Source organism: Typopeltis vanoorti, chromosome 10 (assembly GCF_054136105.1).
Source record: "Typopeltis vanoorti isolate ZY-2024b chromosome 10, IOZ_Tvanoo_1.0, whole genome shotgun sequence".
Taxonomy (NCBI): Eukaryota; Metazoa; Arthropoda; class Arachnida; order Uropygi; family Thelyphonidae; genus Typopeltis; species Typopeltis vanoorti.
In genome coordinates this window covers 46,522,178-46,539,502 of record NC_143558.1, presented here as the reverse complement: position 1 = coordinate 46,539,502, position 17,325 = coordinate 46,522,178, and the positions used below count along the sequence as shown (strand labels likewise).

The following is a 17,325-nucleotide window of genomic DNA, read 5'->3' as shown; positions in this document are numbered from 1 at the left end:
CCCTGGAACAACTAACGTCACATCCAAATCTGACAGCTATCATTACCTCTTCCTTGGCAAATATGCTGTTGGATTTTAGGAGATCCAACCCCTCACCATGCTCTACAAATAGATTTCTAAAGGACACACAAGTCATTATCTCAGCACTCACTCATGAACAGAAATAAAATAAAACCAGATTCTTTACAGATCATAGCATGGAATGCGAATGGATTAAGAGGTAGAGTCTTGGAGCTCCGGGAGTGGCTGACGCAAAAGGCGTCAGCCAGATATACTCTTGATAAATGAAACCCATCTCCGACCATCAGATAATTCCAAAATAAACGGACACCAGATGTACAGAACTGACAGATTATCCTGCAGAGGAGGCGGCACTGCTATTTATATTAAAAATTACATCAATCATCACTCTATAAATATTCCATCCACCATTAATCTTGAGATTACAGGCATAGAAATTCTCACGTGCACGGTGGGCAAACTAACGATTTTCGCAGCATATAATCCTATGCAAAAAACATTACTGTTTTCAGATCTGAACGCCGTACTGATCAACAGAGAGCCTGTCATCATGGCTGGCGACTTAAATGCCAAGCATCCTATCAGGAAAGCCGTCCCACAAATAAAAATGGTCCCATCCTCGATAACTACTCTGGATCCAAAAATGTGGTTGTGGCAGGCCCCACAGCGCCTACCAATCACAACATATACGGTTGGGCTGATGTACTAGACATAACAATTCTACAGAATGTAAGACTCCAGTACAGTGTAGTGACTAAATGATCTTTCATCTGACCACAATCCCATTCTATTAAAGCTGGGAAACCAGGATAACCTGAATCCTCCTCCCTACTCATATATACCTTGGAATAAACTATCCAAAGTATTTCCAAAATATATTGGTCCTGTACCATTGATTAAATCCACAGAGGAAATTGAAACAGCTATAAAGGATCTAACTAAACAAATCAACACTGCCATTGCAGCAGTAACTATTTCCAGAACTACCCCAGATCTAACTACTTGCCAGAGACATTATGAACTTGATCAGAGAAAAGAACAGAGCAAGAACAATATATCACATCACGCGAGCACCTCAAGATAAAAGAATCTTGAACAGATTCAAATCTGCAGTTAGAGATGCGCTCACAACGCACAGAAATCAAATTTGGGAAGGAAAATTAAATTCTATCTCTCCTGACAATCACTCCATATGGAATCTTATCAAGAATAAAAGCAAACCTCTTCCTCCTCTCCAAACAGATACTGGCCTTATCTGTACATGCAGACAAAGCCGAGGCAATAGTAACATCTCTAGAAAAGCAATGCAAACCCTCATATGACCATCTTGACTTCAATCACATATACAAGGTTCATCGTCATGTCAGATCTTCGTTCAAACTTTCTGTCACATGCTCTAGTCAAATTGCACCCACATCACCTGTAGAATTATACAACATAATCAAGAAGCTTAAAAACAAATAGGCTTCCTGACCTGATGGAATCACAAACAGGGTGATAAAACTATTACCCCACACAGCTATTGCGCATCTGACTAACATTATAAACTCCATCTTACACTACAAATATTTTCCCTCCCACTGGAAACTAGTAGATGTAATGCCAATCCATAAATCTGGAAAAGACCTGCGATCACCTCAAAACTACAGACCAATTAGCTTTATCTCCAACCTAGGCAAAATTGCCGAGAAAGTCATTTTCACTAGACTCCGAGAACTAGTGCACAAATGAAACATTCTTCCTGAGGAGCAATTTGGATTCCTACAATTTCACAGTACTACACAACAAGTATACAGATTGGTAGAATATGTTACCATGGGATTTAACTGGCGTCAATGCACTGGGGCTGTTTTCCTTGACATAGCCAGTGCATTTGACAAAGTCTGGCACTATGGTTTGCTATATAAAATGATAACATCTGGAATACCATTGGAAGTGGTTCACCTGATCAGATCATACCTCTATGATAGGCGCATGCAAGTTAAGTTAAATGGCCCACTCTCTATACAAAAACGCATCTTGGCTGTTGTCCCACAAGGATCACCACTGGCACCAACTCTTTTCTCCATTTATATGTGTGATATTCCGCACAACCCACTGTCATCTATGAAAGCTTTATATGCGGATGATACAGCGATATTAGCCAGATCTTTAAAACCGCACCTAGCAATCAAAAGACTGCAGGAAAATTTACTGATAATTGAACAATATTTCACCAAATGGCGACTCAAAATAAATCCGCAGAAACATGTAGCCGTACTGTTCGCCAGAAGATCAATGCTTCCTACTGGACACGTTCTCCTGTTTAACACAGAAATCCTTTGGCAGTCTGAGATCAAATATCTTGGCATATTGTTGGACAGAAAATTGACTTTCAGCTCCCATATCAGGTCTCAATGTTTAAGGACATCAAATATCATTGCACAGCTCTATCCTCTAATAAACAAAAAACAGCAAATTGAGCACGAGAATCAAACTACTTATATATAAATTGATGATTCGTCTCCTATACTCATCTATGCTTTTCTGGCTTGGAGTCATACTGCTAATACTAATATTGTCAAACTGCAACGTGTGCAGAATAAATGGCTCAGAATAATCCTGAACGCACCATGGTTCATACGCATTGCCTCTTCATTTGCCTCTCCTCTCAATTAAAACACTGTTTATGTTTTATTTTAGTTATAAGTATAGTTGTTAAAAACTAATTATTAATTAAGTAATAAAATGACAAAGTTAACATAAATAAAAGAGTCGTCGAAAAATAAAATTGAGTCTTACGTTAAAAGTGTCGCCCGGGGCGGACCCCCCCCCCCCCACAGGTGGTGGTGTAAGATATCAAAGTTTTGATCTTTACCTGGCTGGCTAGTAAATTTCTACAATGTCCGAAAGTTTCCAGGTTGGAGGGGAAAGATGCATCATAGGCTGTGATGCATCTTTGCGTGATGGGGGGGGGGGAGGTATAATTTGATTTTGTATGTGACGCAGTCCGAACGGTTCTCGCGTCTTTTCATCGTTGATCAGATTCATGATGTATGTTAATTATTTCTAACTGGAGAAGTACGTTTGATCCCTTTTCCATTGTTGTTCGGTTGATATTTTACATTTTGATATTAGCCTAAAAGAAATAGACAGTTTAAACGCTTTATAAATTGAAATTTGTTTGTTACATCAGAAATATTTGTTGTGTTACAAAAGGGTCACACATAGAAGACTTGTAACTTACCCGTGTAAACTTCAGGACATACTCTTCAGACCATGTAAGTATTTCAGCCATGCTATTAAAACTCTTCTTTCTGTAAAACTTTGAAAGTGTCTATTTCTTTTTAGACTAACCCTCTTTTCATATACTGCTGGACTGGACTGTACTGTTTTTTCCAGATTGCTAACTATAGCTTCGGCTTTTTCAGCATCTGTGTGTGCAAAACTATAGTCGGTTTGAATAGGATGGGAGGAGAGATTTATGTTTGTTTCTGAGATTTTAAAAAATATCCGGAACACAATAAGCTATTTTACATCGAAAAAGTCGATCTTATACAAATTCAAAACCACCCGCAAAATGCCGCTACAACTTTCGCAAAACTCCCACATTCCGTTGCCAGCATCGCAAATCTGAATCGATCGGTCCATATCGTTGGTTTCAATAACCAAAATTCCACTACGATGCGAATATCATTGAGGAGAAATCAGCCCAAATTAATATTTAATTGAAAAATTCTATATGTAAGAAACGATCACAGTAGACATCGTTTAGTGTACGAATACGCCGTTTCAAATGCAACTGTTAATCACTTCGTAAACTAAAGTGTGAAGTAAACACTTCCACATGTTCATTGATCTCTAAATGCTACTCTACAAATCGCCCGCGCATGTGATAGCCAACTAATCACAAAGTTGACCAAAAGCGCCATCTTACCACAGCTGTCGTACTAACATACCGGCCGCCACCTTCGTTCACGTGGTTGGCCAGTCACAAATAGTTAGTTGCTGTTCGTGATGTGTGCGCCTTTCTTTTGTAGTAAATCTAAGTTTTTCTCTCTTAGATAATGTGTTCTGCTCGTGTTTGTTACGTTTGGATCAGTGGCGGCTTTGCTGCCTATACAAAATATTTTTTTTTTTCCTAATTAGTAACCAATTTATTAATAAATAAATCTGTATCAAACACACATCCAAACTTTGGATGTGTGTTTAGTTTCAGTTGCCCATGGCGATGATGGGCGATAGATGGCGTTGATGGTAGTAGGAGTAGTAGTGGAGAGGAGATGTATTTAGCCAAGTAGAGTGTGCCCTCCTACGATGAGTCCTTGGACTCCCTGGAGGTGTCACATAGTAATAATAGCCATAATATAGAAACCAACGCTACAATACAACCCACGACATCCACCCATTGTACCGACGTTGTCTGCGTATGGCGGATACAGCGTTCGGCTGCATTTTCTCGCCAGCGATTGTACCGTAACAGGAGGAAAAATACGGAAGCATGACGTGCAGCCTTTATGTGTGGTGACAGCAAGCACGAAACGAATACGCATCCGATGTTTACTTCATTTGTGGTATGGTGAATTAATTTATATCCGTCCTGAGTGCTGCTTGCGTTTGACGAGTGATTTATTTGATGGTATCCGACGGCCACTATACAACTGACGACATCGTACTGTGCGGCGGATATGGTTAGTTCAGCCGCATATTCCCACCAGCGACCGTACGTTCCGCATTACGAAAGATATACGGGAGCTGAATTAACAGGCTTCATATGTGGTGACAGCCAGCAAAAGTGCGTCTTATTTGTGTTATAGTGCTTTACTTTTTATCCTACATACGTACAGTTCCTCTGGTACAGGAATGTCCATTTCAAAATCAGCACCATTATTCGACTAGCGAGACGCTATTCTCCTCCACAGATCGGTGCGTCACCATGACATCTAATCATTATCTTCCGTTGACATCACATCTGGTTGCGAATGAAGACAAGGTGCCTGCTCACGCATCGATGCGGTCACCCGTAGACTTCCATGTTACAGAAACGACCGTTGAAGAGGAAAGAGTCCAATTGAAGATTTTCATTAATTCAAAATCTAACGATTATCCCAAATTCTAGTTGGTTTCGCTGTGCGCTAGAAAAGGTAAGATATTCTGGGAGATGCAATTCTTAATATTCCGTGGGAATTAAAAATAGAAAATCGTAATGTGGGACATTTTTACTACTCTCCGAAATGAATTTAATATTTCAAAATGTACAAACTTAATTTTTACGAATGAAGTTTGTACGAATATATGTATATTTATAATGGCTGCAGAAAAAAAAATATGTTGCTTAATCTGGGTCATGGTGTGGACTCAAAATCGTCATACTTTTGATGGTCGGCAGAAGATGCGATGAACCAGATGAAGTTTCCGACGAGCTGTCGATGTCTTTGGCAAAGAAACGTTTTAGTTTTGGTTTCTGTTTTTAAGGCTAAGTCTGTGTTTGGTGTGAGGTAGCAACCGTATTGTTCAGTGTGCAGGCAGGTTATGTTTATATTCGTTCCTGACATAAGGTTTACACCTCTTCATGTAAAATAACCATTCAAAAACAAATTTCGAGAACAGAACTTGAATAAACGGTTACGATTTCCCATTTTTTTTTTCTGTTTTAAAAGTTAAGTCTGTGCTTGCTGTGAGGTATTGTTCAGTGTGCAGGCAGGTTATGTTTACGGCAGTTTTGTTTCTATGATTTGGTAAGAATTAAGGTTGTACATTTTGAAATATTAATTTAATTTCTGAGAGTAGTAAAAATGACTCACATTAACTTGATGCGGATAGTGTATTGTTAATAACATTCTTAAGATTATTTTTTCTTTTTCCCATAGTCAATAATAGGGCCGTTGGACCAATTGACACTTGGATTATAGCTCTGTAAATGCAGCGCCTAGCCAATTTTTTATATCGTCTATCCAGTTTATTATGGATCTTTTTCTTTTTCGAGTTTCTAGAATAAATCTTTCAAGAACTTGTCATGGGAGGTTATTAGCTCTTCTGATATGGACAAACCAGAAGAGTTGTTTCCTTCGAATCTTTGATATCTCTTGGACTGGTAAAAGAACTGATTCTTTGCTTCATTCTGAATTTGTGATATGATTAATGTATGCTATTTTTACAGTTTTGCCATAAATTCTGCTACTACTACTTCTAGACTGGCCCGCACTGCCCACAGAATTGTGCGAGCCCGGTTCCGTTAGTGGCACTGTGCGCAACCAACATTTTGCGTGTTTATCGGTAGAGAGAGTTGTCTAACTGTACGGATTAGCATGCAGTGGGGGAGATACAAGAACCGTGTAGCTGTAATAACACTTCACAGGGTTGAAATGCAGCCACCTGTTATTTTGAACACGCTAAAAACACTCGGGATCAGTAGGATGTTTGTGTATCAGACTATTAACTGTTACAATGATGCTGAAGATGTATCTGACTGCCAACCATGCTGCAGTAGGACATAACAGTTAACATGCAGTGTTACCTTAGTTTAACCCTTTATCCATTTGTTTGCGCCTGATACTTTCAGGCGCAAACAAAGTTTGCGCCTGAAAGTATCTTCAGGACTGGGGTACAGTAGTACAACACCTGGCAACTCGTTGCAAAGTTGGAGCAAGGTAACATCACTCCTATCTCAGTATCTCCTATAATGCAAAACATATCCCCTTGCAGATATGTATAATATTATGCATCAAGGGAAGGGCCACTACCCAGACTAGTTTCGACTTTTATTGAGGTCTCTTCAGTGTGAGCAAACATTGTTTGCTCACACTTGGATAAAGGATTAAACTAAATTTATTATAGTCTAACCAAGTGAAAAATAAACCTTCAGCAGTGTTAACTGTTATGTCCTACTGCAGCATGGTTGATCTGTTCTTTGGCAGGGGGCTGTGAAGTTACATTGTGTGAAGTTAAACATTGTTCTCTGTGAAGTTCCATAGAGAAAAATGTCACGTGTACTAACTGATGACCTGGGGTGAGAGTTTTCATCTTTCTACTTGACGCTTCCTAACACCACAACTTATGTGGCAGAGGGTGATAAAATCAAAGGCACTTCTTCACTGGTATGTGAACAACAGACACAGAGATATCCTCTTCACAAATGTGATGATCTCACTGAATCCTGGGTGCTATGGTACATGTTGCACGACCACTCTTCAATAATGAAAATCTTCTCATCATTGAAGAGAAGATTTTCAGATACATCACCTCCCCACCAAACCAACCCTGACAACAGTCAGGGATGGTTTGGTGGGGAGGTGATGTATCAGGGGGATATCCAAGTTACTTTTGTGCGAGAAAGTGGTCAAAACTTATGCCAAAGTGTATCAAGACTATGCTGGAACCTATGGTAAAGCCCCTGAACAACACACTTTGTTTCACTGTAGGACCAACATACAATCTCACCTCACATGCAAGGGCTGAGGTGAGGACCACACCACAGTGTTTGGAGGTAAATGTGCCTCTCACTACATATTACCATCCGATTGGCTGTCTGGAAGTCCCAATCAGAATCTGTTGGATTCTGATTGGGAATTCATAAAAAGAACTCATAAAAAGCCTGCAAGAAACAACATCTGAGCATCACCAGCCTGAAGGTGGATTTGGAGTGAGCAGTGGCAGCATTTCCGTTGGATGCTTTACATGCCACTATCAGTATGTGGCCTTTGGACATTATTTTGAGCATTGAGTGCGGCTTTATGCATATTATACAAGTGGTTTGTATGTGCTGATAGCCGTAAATGATTTACTGATAGATTATAGGTTTATACGCTGTTCAAGTTGTAACAGTATTTATGGCTAGACTAGAAGATGTCTATAGCATCCCTTTTTGTCATTTTTATTAAAAATGATATCTAACATTACTTTTAATAATCTCAATATCTAATAATATTGTACTTCATTAATATTGTTACATGATAACATATCTAACAATCTCAATAATTCGTTGAAAACAAAAAAAAACATTAATCTTTTGTATGACATCTGAAGAAGTGGATTGGATACCAGTTTTAAGAGTTTGATATATCAGAAACTACTAATGAGCCCCAACTGTAATGAAATGAATTGTTATGAATCACTATACACTGTTTCTCTGCCCCACATACCAAATTCTCAGTTCTAGTGTTCTGGTACAACATTTGTGGTAGTAGTATTTTAGTGTCTGAAATGGTCATATGTTGATATTAGTGCCTTCTGTGGGTGTTCTTATATCTGGAGGGGTAACATGTTGATTTTGATGAATTCAAGAGGTCGGATAAGCTTTCAAGTGCAGTAGGTCAGAGGTATTTGGTAGTGTAAAGTTGGTTCTTGGTACCCAGGTTTCTGGTGTTAACTTTTTAGTGTTGACGTGGATATTTTTGTTTTCAAGCTGGCAATGTTGCATTTGAATGACTTTCTAAAGTCATGTTAGCTTTAGTGGCTAGACATATTTGGTAGCGTACATAATGATTATTCTTTCTAACAGTGTTTGTGGTCATGTGTTTTTGTATTCTTTTGATGTGTTCAGTGTTTTATATCCATTATTTATTTATTTACCGTATTTTCTGGTGTATAACATGCAATTTTTTACCTTAAAAATTCAACTTAAAAATGGGGTGCGTCTTATATAATGAAGGTAAAGATTGTTTCCTCTTTTCAAAGTCATATGCTCTCCCTTTTATGTTCCAAGATCTTTGTAGGCGGTTAATGGTGCAATCAAATTGATGCGTGACCTTCACATGACTTCTAGTGCATCATTGGCTAAGAACAGGGAGTCCTTATTCAAGTTTCATAATATCTTATCCGAGTAATCAGTTACCGATGTTTATCAGTATTGAGTTGATGTGTTGTGATATTTTGTGTTCAGTTTGATATTTCCCCATAGATTTTAGTGATGGAAAAAAACAGGCGAGATTCATATACTTCAAGTTACAAATTGCAGGTTGTAAAATATATGGAAGAACACGGGAATAGGGGAGCTGAAAGACATTTTGGACCTCCGCCTACAGAAAAAACGATTAGAACTTGGCGTGGTCAGAAGGAGATTTTGTACAATTTGCGTAACGTAATGAAAAGTACGCGGAATGTGGAAAAATTGCGAAGTGGTCAAAACTAGAGACCGAAGTTTTGAAATGGGTGCATCGGCAAAATTGCATTGCCATTTCAACAAAAATGATTCGTACACATGCAGTCAAAGTTTTTAAATCAAATTTAGGTTTTTTCCAGAAAATTGTATTAAATTTCTTGGGTGCGTCTTATACACCGGAAAATACGGTATTTATTTATTTTGTTTGTTTGTAATTTTATTTTTCCATTGTAACTTTCACTGATAAAGCATGTGCAAATAACAGGTTGAAAAATGCATCTTTATCTTTTTTGATACCTGCATAACATAACTGTTCTGTTTTTTTCTGTATATTCTTTTGTTTTTCCTGCAATTGTCCTGTTCTTTCTATTGTTGATGATGGTGGCATTTTTTCATTTGCCACTTAATTTTGTCTTCTTGCTTGTTAATATTTGTAGGGTTTTTCTTGATATTGATGGCATCGCTGTAAACAAAAACATCCATGTGTAGAAACATAGAGGTTTTTTTCTTTTTCTTTTCTTTTCTTTTCTTTTCTTTTTTTTTTTTTTTTTTTTTTGGCTATTTCTATCAATCTTTCTGCTCTCGATTCTCTTTGACATTTTGTTTCTTGGTAAAAAAACAAATACATCAAATTGCTTGGTTAGTTTTCTATTTCTTCCAGCATGCAATATGAGTAATGCTTTCTGAATTGTCACTCTTCATGGAGAGAGACCCAACATACCTTAATTTAAAGGGTACAGCTTTAAAATAGTTATTTTCTGTTGGCTGGATAGTGAACTGAATCTAATACAAACGTTCTACTATGTTTCACGTCAGCTAACAAAGAATTTTGCTATCAGCATTCTGTCACATACAGCTTCATTCAGAGACAGGCTAGGTAGTGGTATGTAATGGATCCTGTGTTTGCAGAGGAATTAGGTGATATCCTCTCTTTTATGGCTTAGTAAAGAATCTATTAATATACTGTGTGTGTGTGTGTGTGTGTGTGTTATTGTTATGTCGTTATTCTTCCTTAAATAATTTACTTTCTTTATGAATTTACTTCTCTACAATAACTACAAGACTCACCAAATTTCCCTGACTCTAATGTCTGTATCACTTCTTACGTGTTCATTCTATAAGGAAAGCATATTCTACATCTCTAGCCGAATCCTAATTTTACTCACGTGCTTACCCTAACTGTTAAAGATTATTCCTTGCTAAAAGAAACGAATCCTCTAATTTCTTTCTGGGGCCGTCTCCTCTTCAGATATTGACAAATTTATTTTTTAAAGCTGCACCAGCCAATATCTTAGAATAGAGGGGACTCTTATTCAGGGAGACTTTTCCAGACTTTTGGTGCACATAGGTGAATAAATTTAGTGCTTAAACTCATAAATTAAATGCTTTACGGTGGCTAAGTAGATTCTGGTTTGCAGTCGTAACCTCTATAACAACATGTTATACCTTTCTTTCAATTCCTCCCCGCTATGGTTCAGATTAATGAGTGGTAGTTTTGATTCATATCATAGGCATAACTCAAGTATAGAAGAAAAAACATATTTATTGGAATCTAAAGACATGCAGGAGAAACATGGACTTTAACAGAAGCCCTAAACAAAAAGCTGTGAACAACACACCATCATATGGAAAGAAGTATGCTAAAAATAACATTAAGAGATAGGAAGACAAATATCTGGATATGATCTCAAACAGGTGTCATGGATATTGTAAAATACATTAAACAGGCTAAGTGGAGATGGGCTGGCCACATTGCCAGATGCAGTGACGGGAGATGGACTAGAAAAACAACAGAGTGGAGACCAATGGATGGAGCAAGACAAAGAGGAAGACCGAGAAGAAGGTGGAGAGATGAACTGGAACAAATTGTAGGAGTGAGATGGATGGGAGAAGCAGAAAACCGAGTGATTTGGAAAATCATGGGGGAGACCTTCATCCAGCAGTGGACAGAACCAGAAGGTTGAAGAAGAAGAAGAAAGACATATACACTTAGACCAATCTCACTTTCAATTAGTTCAATGACATGCTAAATCAAACTGATTAATACTCTAATGCATGAACAATAAATCCTTCTATGTTAGAAATTAAACACACATAATATACACATTATACACCTAATCAATATTCTATCTTCTGTGTTAGTCTTGCACATTAAACTAGTCATAATCATCTATAATCATTCCAGACAATTTGTCTTATGGACATTAGTCACTGCTAAATAATCACTTAAAGTTCTTAAATACTGCTGTCCGTACTCGATAATTACACTACAGTGGTCTTTCCCTTTTACTGACTCGGTAATTATATAACAAAATCTGTACTTTACCATTTCTTGGGGCATAATCTCCAAGTCCGTCTGAACTGTCCTTCTTTGTTTGAATTACCTCTTGATACTTCCATAAGCCTGTGTCCACGTGGTGGGTCAGTATGGTCATCAGATTAAGCTATGCTCTGCACCTGGCGTTGTTCCCCGCATCAATTCTGGATCTGTTTTGGGCCATCCTCGTTTCTACTGCTGGTTCCCAGGATACATCTGTGATATTATTCTGTCGGAACTTTCAGCAAAGGAGCGAAGACAACATATGCCGACATCTCACTCTTTAGTACCGGCAGAAATTCAGACATCGAAGGGAAAGGCATACCGTCCGATATCTTACTATCGCCAAGAAACACCATCAGGAACTTCCTGTCCACGGGAGAAGTCGAATCATCATCCAGCAAAATAGGTGAAAAAAGAGCCTTCACAAAGGGATGCAAACCCTTTTAATTCTCCCTTCACTTCCCTCCTTTTTAGCACCCTGTTACTAGCTGCGATTGTGCCCTCTTACTTTCTGCGATCTTTTCCTGCCTGCTACTTTCTTCATCCATGGGAATTTCGGCACATCGCGAGATCTCTAGCACCGTCTTCCAGGAAACGAATGTCCGTCACTTTCCAAGATTGCCAATGCCTCAGGCCCGCCCGTGACCTTTAGACTATTGTTTACATATAATTTACCCATTCATTGTGTACATGATGCATTCATGTTTACATATAATTTACCCATTCATTGTTTACATGATGCATTCATATAATACCAATTTATACACAAAGTTCTTTACATGGTCTTACAATTCTACTAAGAGGAGGTAATTCTATTTTTATTTACAGTTAGTACTTTATTTCTTCTGCTCGAGTACAAGTTTTTTCTCTCAGCTGATTTTTCTGACTTGTTAAATCCTGAATGAATTGTTTCCTTTAAAAAGTTTTTCATTCAGGATGTAACAAAGGTCCCCCCCCTTTCTAGAAAAAAAATTTTTTTTTTTTAGAAAATTTCTTTTTAGAAGTCTCTTAAACCTCTGGGAATGACCCTTCCATCTCACCTGGGTCTAACTTTTAACGTATGCTTAGGCAAGCAAACGGGCTCTGTCCTTTCTGATTGCTCTTCTTTTCCTATAACTTGTACTGTCAAGACTATCTTGTTCTTCCCGAGTTGTGTACAGGTTATCCTTTAGTTTCTTATAGGAAGTCTCTGCTTATTTCATGCATAATTGACTGCCAGTGTATCCTCACCTATCTCATTCTCACACTTGTTTGTACCTTCTTCATCTGTGTGTGTGTGTGTGTGTGTGTGTGTGTGTGTGTGTCCCTCCTACTTTTAGGTCAACTATATCAGGACATTCTAGCACTTTCGACGAGATCTTATTACCTTCTGACTTAGTAAGTGCACCATGCCCAATGTCTCCGTCCGTCGGTTTTTCCTTACTCTCTCCCTGGGATTTCCAATACATATGAGCATCTCTCTCACTCTGAGCTCGTGATCCCCTTCTCCCTTTCTTACTTCTCCTTATCTCCTGAAAACTGACTTCCCTTCTAGAATAATTGCATGAGAAATTATATTTTGTAAGAAAGTCATCTCCCAGAATCAGTCCTAGATGTGGGAGGGAGTTTCTTGGCAAGACTATAAAACTATGCCATACGTACATGTCATAATAGGGTAATTCTACTTTCAATCTTACCGATTTTGTTGCGTGAATGGTAGAGGAGGATATTCCTAGAAGCCTGATTAGGTCTTCTCAGATGTTTGATTCTCCCTTTCACATAGGGCTCTAGCTCCCTGAAAACACTTTCTGAGATAATGGAAGCTTCAGAACCAGTATCAATCAGTGCCCTGAACTGTCTTCCACAAATCTTTCCCTCTACTGTAATTCCAGGGGTTTGTCTTCGATTTTGTATCCCCCCCATGCTTGTTTGGTGCACACATGGGACTTGGCCTCTGGATGATAATCCTCTTTTGAGTTCCCTTGCTTAACAAAACAATTTCGGGCAGGATGCCCTATGCTGTTACAATTATTGTACCGTGAAGGTTCTCTCTTGTTGACTATCTTAATGGAAGGGATAAGTACGGAAACAAAGAAGGATGAATGAGAGGGAAAGTGAGAAGAGGGGGTCGGGAGTTAGAAAGTTAGAAAGATTTAATGATAGAGTGAATGCGTCGCGAGGTTCGGAAGGTGAATTGGATTGGATGAAGCAAGAAATGAAATGGATGCGGAATGAAATTAAGAGAATTCAGGTCAAAACTATTAAAATAAATCATGATGGCATGAAAGAGTTAACAAAAGATGAGCGAGTGGCGTTGTATGGCGACTCCATTATTAAAGGTGTGCTAGAGGATAAAATGCACAAGGTATGTTTTCCAGGCGGTAAAATGAGTAGAGTGATTGAGGCATTGAATAAGAGGCGGGAACGAGCAAAAGAGTTAATTGTATTAATTGGTACAAATGATTTGAGAGAGAACAAAGAGCATGACAAAATGAATGTCAGGAGACTGCTTGGAAAGATAAAGAAGAATAGTGTGACAGGAAGGGTGGTCAGTGTGTTGCCTAGGTATGATTGTGGTGGAGAGCAAGGATTATGATTGAGGTGGAGAGCAAGGATTATGAATGATATTCTGGCTGAAATGTGTGAGGATATGGGAGTACAGTTTGTTAATGTGTGGAATGAGTTTGAGGGATGAAGTGAGCTGTATGGGAGCGATGGACTGCATTTGAGTGGTTATGGTGTGAGTCGCTTGGAGAGACTGCTGCTGGAAAGTGGAGAAGTGAATAGAGAGAATGAATCAGATCGAGAGGGGAGTGATGTGGAAGAGCAGGAGAGTAAGACAGGAGAGATTGAAGGAGTGGAAATGAATGGGGAAGTGAGTGGTATGAGTATAGAAAATGAGAGAATGGGTGTCCAAGAGGAGCAGGGAAACGGGGAGGCTTAGGGTGGACAGGGATACACAGCGTGAGAAAGGTGGATGCTCCAAGAGGAGGTGAGAGCATGTGTAGGCAGGAAAGTAATGGGATGATCAGGGATCAAAAGGAAACAGATGGAATTGCAAAGGGTTCTAAAATGAAGAAGCAGAAAGGGAAATGGCCCCAGTCCAGCATGGAGAGATCACATCGAGTGAGTGGAATGTGTGGAATGAGTTTGAGGGACGAAGTGAGCTGTATGGGAGCGATGGACTGCATTTGAGTGGTTATGGTGTGAGTCGCTTGGAGAGACTGCTGCTGGAAAGTGGAGAAGTGAATAGAGAGAATGAATCAGATCGAGAGGGGAGTGATGTGGAAGAGCAGGAGAGTAAGACAGGAGAGATTGAAGGAGTGGAAATGAATGGGGAAGTGAGTGGTAAGAGTATAGAAAATGAGAGAATGGGTGTGCAAGAGGAGCAGGGAAACGGGGAGGCTCAGGGTGGACAGGGATACACAGCATGAGAAAGGTTGATGCTCCAAGAGGAGGTGAGAGCATGTGTAGGCAGGAAAGTAATGGGATGATCAGGGATCAAAAGGAAACAGATGGAATTGCAAAGGGTTCTAAAATGAAGAAGCAGAAAGGGAAATGGCCCCAGTCCAGCATGGAGAGATCACATCGAGTGAGTGGTATCAGTGGAACTAGCTGTAGATCCAGAAATGAGTTGTTGTGTTTGTATACCAATGCTAGAAGTATAAGAAACAAGCCGGATGAAATGGTTGCACTAATTGCATCTGTGCACCCAGAGATTGTCGGAATAAGTGAGACATGGTTAGATGAGGATGACATCCTGACAGGAATAGAGATGGAAAGGTATGATGTGTTTCGTGAGGATAGAAGGGGTAAAAAGGGAGGGGGAGTGCTATTGATGATAGAGAAAGAGTTATGTCCATACAAGGTAGAGATGCAAGAGGGAAATTGGGCCAGTGGTTTTGAGGCAGTATGGTGTGAGATAGAGGTGAATAGAATCAAATACTTGGTGGGATGTTGTTATAGACCTGGTAATGTGGATGGTGGTGATAGTGAAATGTATAGTCAAATAAGCCAAGCAAATAAGAAAAGGGTGATCATTATGGGTGATTTTAATTATGGCAATATAGACTGGAATGAAGAGATAGCAACTGGAAGTAAAGAAAATGAGATTCTTGAGTTTTTGAGGGATAACTACCTCAGACAGTATGTAACAGAGGGCACAAGAGGATTAAGGGTCTTGGATTTGGTCATCTCATCGGAGGATGTAATTATCAATGAGGTATCAAATCATCCACCAATTGGTGAAAGTGACCATGAGGTGATTACTTGGGTGGTTGCCAGCAGTGCAAGGACCCCTGTGAAAAAAGGGTATATGTGAAACTACAAGGGGGGTGATTATGAAGAGCTCAGGAGACAGCTTGCAGGTGTAGCATGGAATGAGGAATTAGCTGGAAAAGAGATCATTGTAGCTTGGGGGATTTTCAAAAAATATTTAGTGGATGCAATGTCTAAATGTATACCACGGGTGAGAAGGTTAAATAAAGTAGGTGTGAGATGGATGAATAAAGAGATTAAGCATGCAATACAGAGAAAAAGGGTATTGTGGAGGCAGCATAAGAGAAGTGGAAGTAACCAATTTCATGAGGTCTACAAAGACCAGGCAAGGAGGGTGACTTGGTTGGTGAGAGTAGCTAAAGAGAGGTTTGAACAGCAGTTAGCTAATGAAGCTAAAAAGAATCCTAGGGAGTTCTTTCGATATGTAGCCAGCAAAAGAAAGACTGATTATGGAAGGATGACATTGATTGGAGGAAATGGTATAAAGACAGCTGTTGCAGAATGTGACTTCATGGAGAGATTAAGAGCAGTTGATGATGGGGAGGAGAGACTGACTGTAAGTGAGCAAGAGGTGTTTGGGGAGTTGAGTAAACTAGATGTAAATAAGGCTGTGGGACTTGATAATATATCACCACGTATTCTGAAGGAATGTGCCAGAGAGTTGACACCTGCCTTGACATATTTTTTTAATACGAGTCTTGCACTTGGTCAAGTCCCTAAAGAGTGGAAGGAGAGCAAGTTTGTGCCACTTCATAAAGGAGGTGATCGAACTCAAGCATCAAACTATAGGCCTATCTGTGTGTCAGGTGTTGTGGTTAAGTTGTTGGAGAAGCTTGTGAGAACTAGGATCCAGAGTTGGGTTGACAACAATGGTATAATCTTTAATGGACAGCATAGATTTGCTAAAGGGAGGTCATGTTTTAGTAATCTACTTACTTATTACAATAAAGTGACTACTTCCTTGGACAGAGGAGAAGGATACACAGTAATATACTTGGATTTCGCAAAAGCTTTTGATAGAGTACCTCATGATAAGTTGACAGTCAAACTAGAGCAGATGGGGTTGGATATTAGATTAGTGCATTGGATTGGAGACTGGCTATCTGATAGTTATCAACAAGTTGTGTATGGGGGTGCAATATCCAGGAAAAGGAAAGTCACTAGTGCAGTGCCTCAGGGATCTGTTTTAGGGCCATTACTATTTAACTTGTATATTAATGATATTGGCGAAGATTTGGATGGAGATATTCAGTTGTTTGCAGATAATGCAAAGTTGGGACGAACCATAAAGAGTAGTGAAGATGTTGTGGCCTTGCAAGAAGACTTGAATAAATTCAGTGATTGGGCAAGCAAATGGGGATGTGAGTTCAATGTTGCAAAATGTAAGGTTTTAAAATTTGGAAAACAAAGATGGGATGCAGAATTTATGCTTGGTGAGAATATATTGTTGGAAGTAGAGGAATATAAATATGTTGTTGCCTTCCCCACTAGCTTGCTGCGTAACAGAATAAGTAGTTGGAAGTCACTCCATCGACCAATCTTTCTCAGTTCCTGAATATATTCAAAGAATGTTATCTCATCATCTAATTCTTCTCCAGAGGACTGTGGGAATACCTGTTATGGGTTTACTGTTCTGAAAAATTCAGAA

The 17,325-nt window shown here is 39.1% G+C and overlaps 1 protein-coding gene across 2 annotated transcripts in view; it reads left to right on the top strand.

Annotated features, from left to right (window-relative positions):
• The first annotated feature begins 4,324 nt into the window (after nucleotides 1-4,324).
• The window catches only part of LOC150102387 (endoribonuclease Dicer-like), a 310,963-nt gene continuing 297,962 nt past the window's right edge, over nucleotides 4,325-17,325 (top strand). Inside the window, exon 1 of one of the 2 annotated variants that reach the window (XM_090399452.1) lies at nucleotides 4,325-5,144. The gene's annotated coding sequence lies outside the window, so the exon portion shown is untranslated. The remainder of the gene's footprint in view (nucleotides 5,145-17,325) is intronic. The other variant, XM_090399453.1, reaches the window with a different exon arrangement.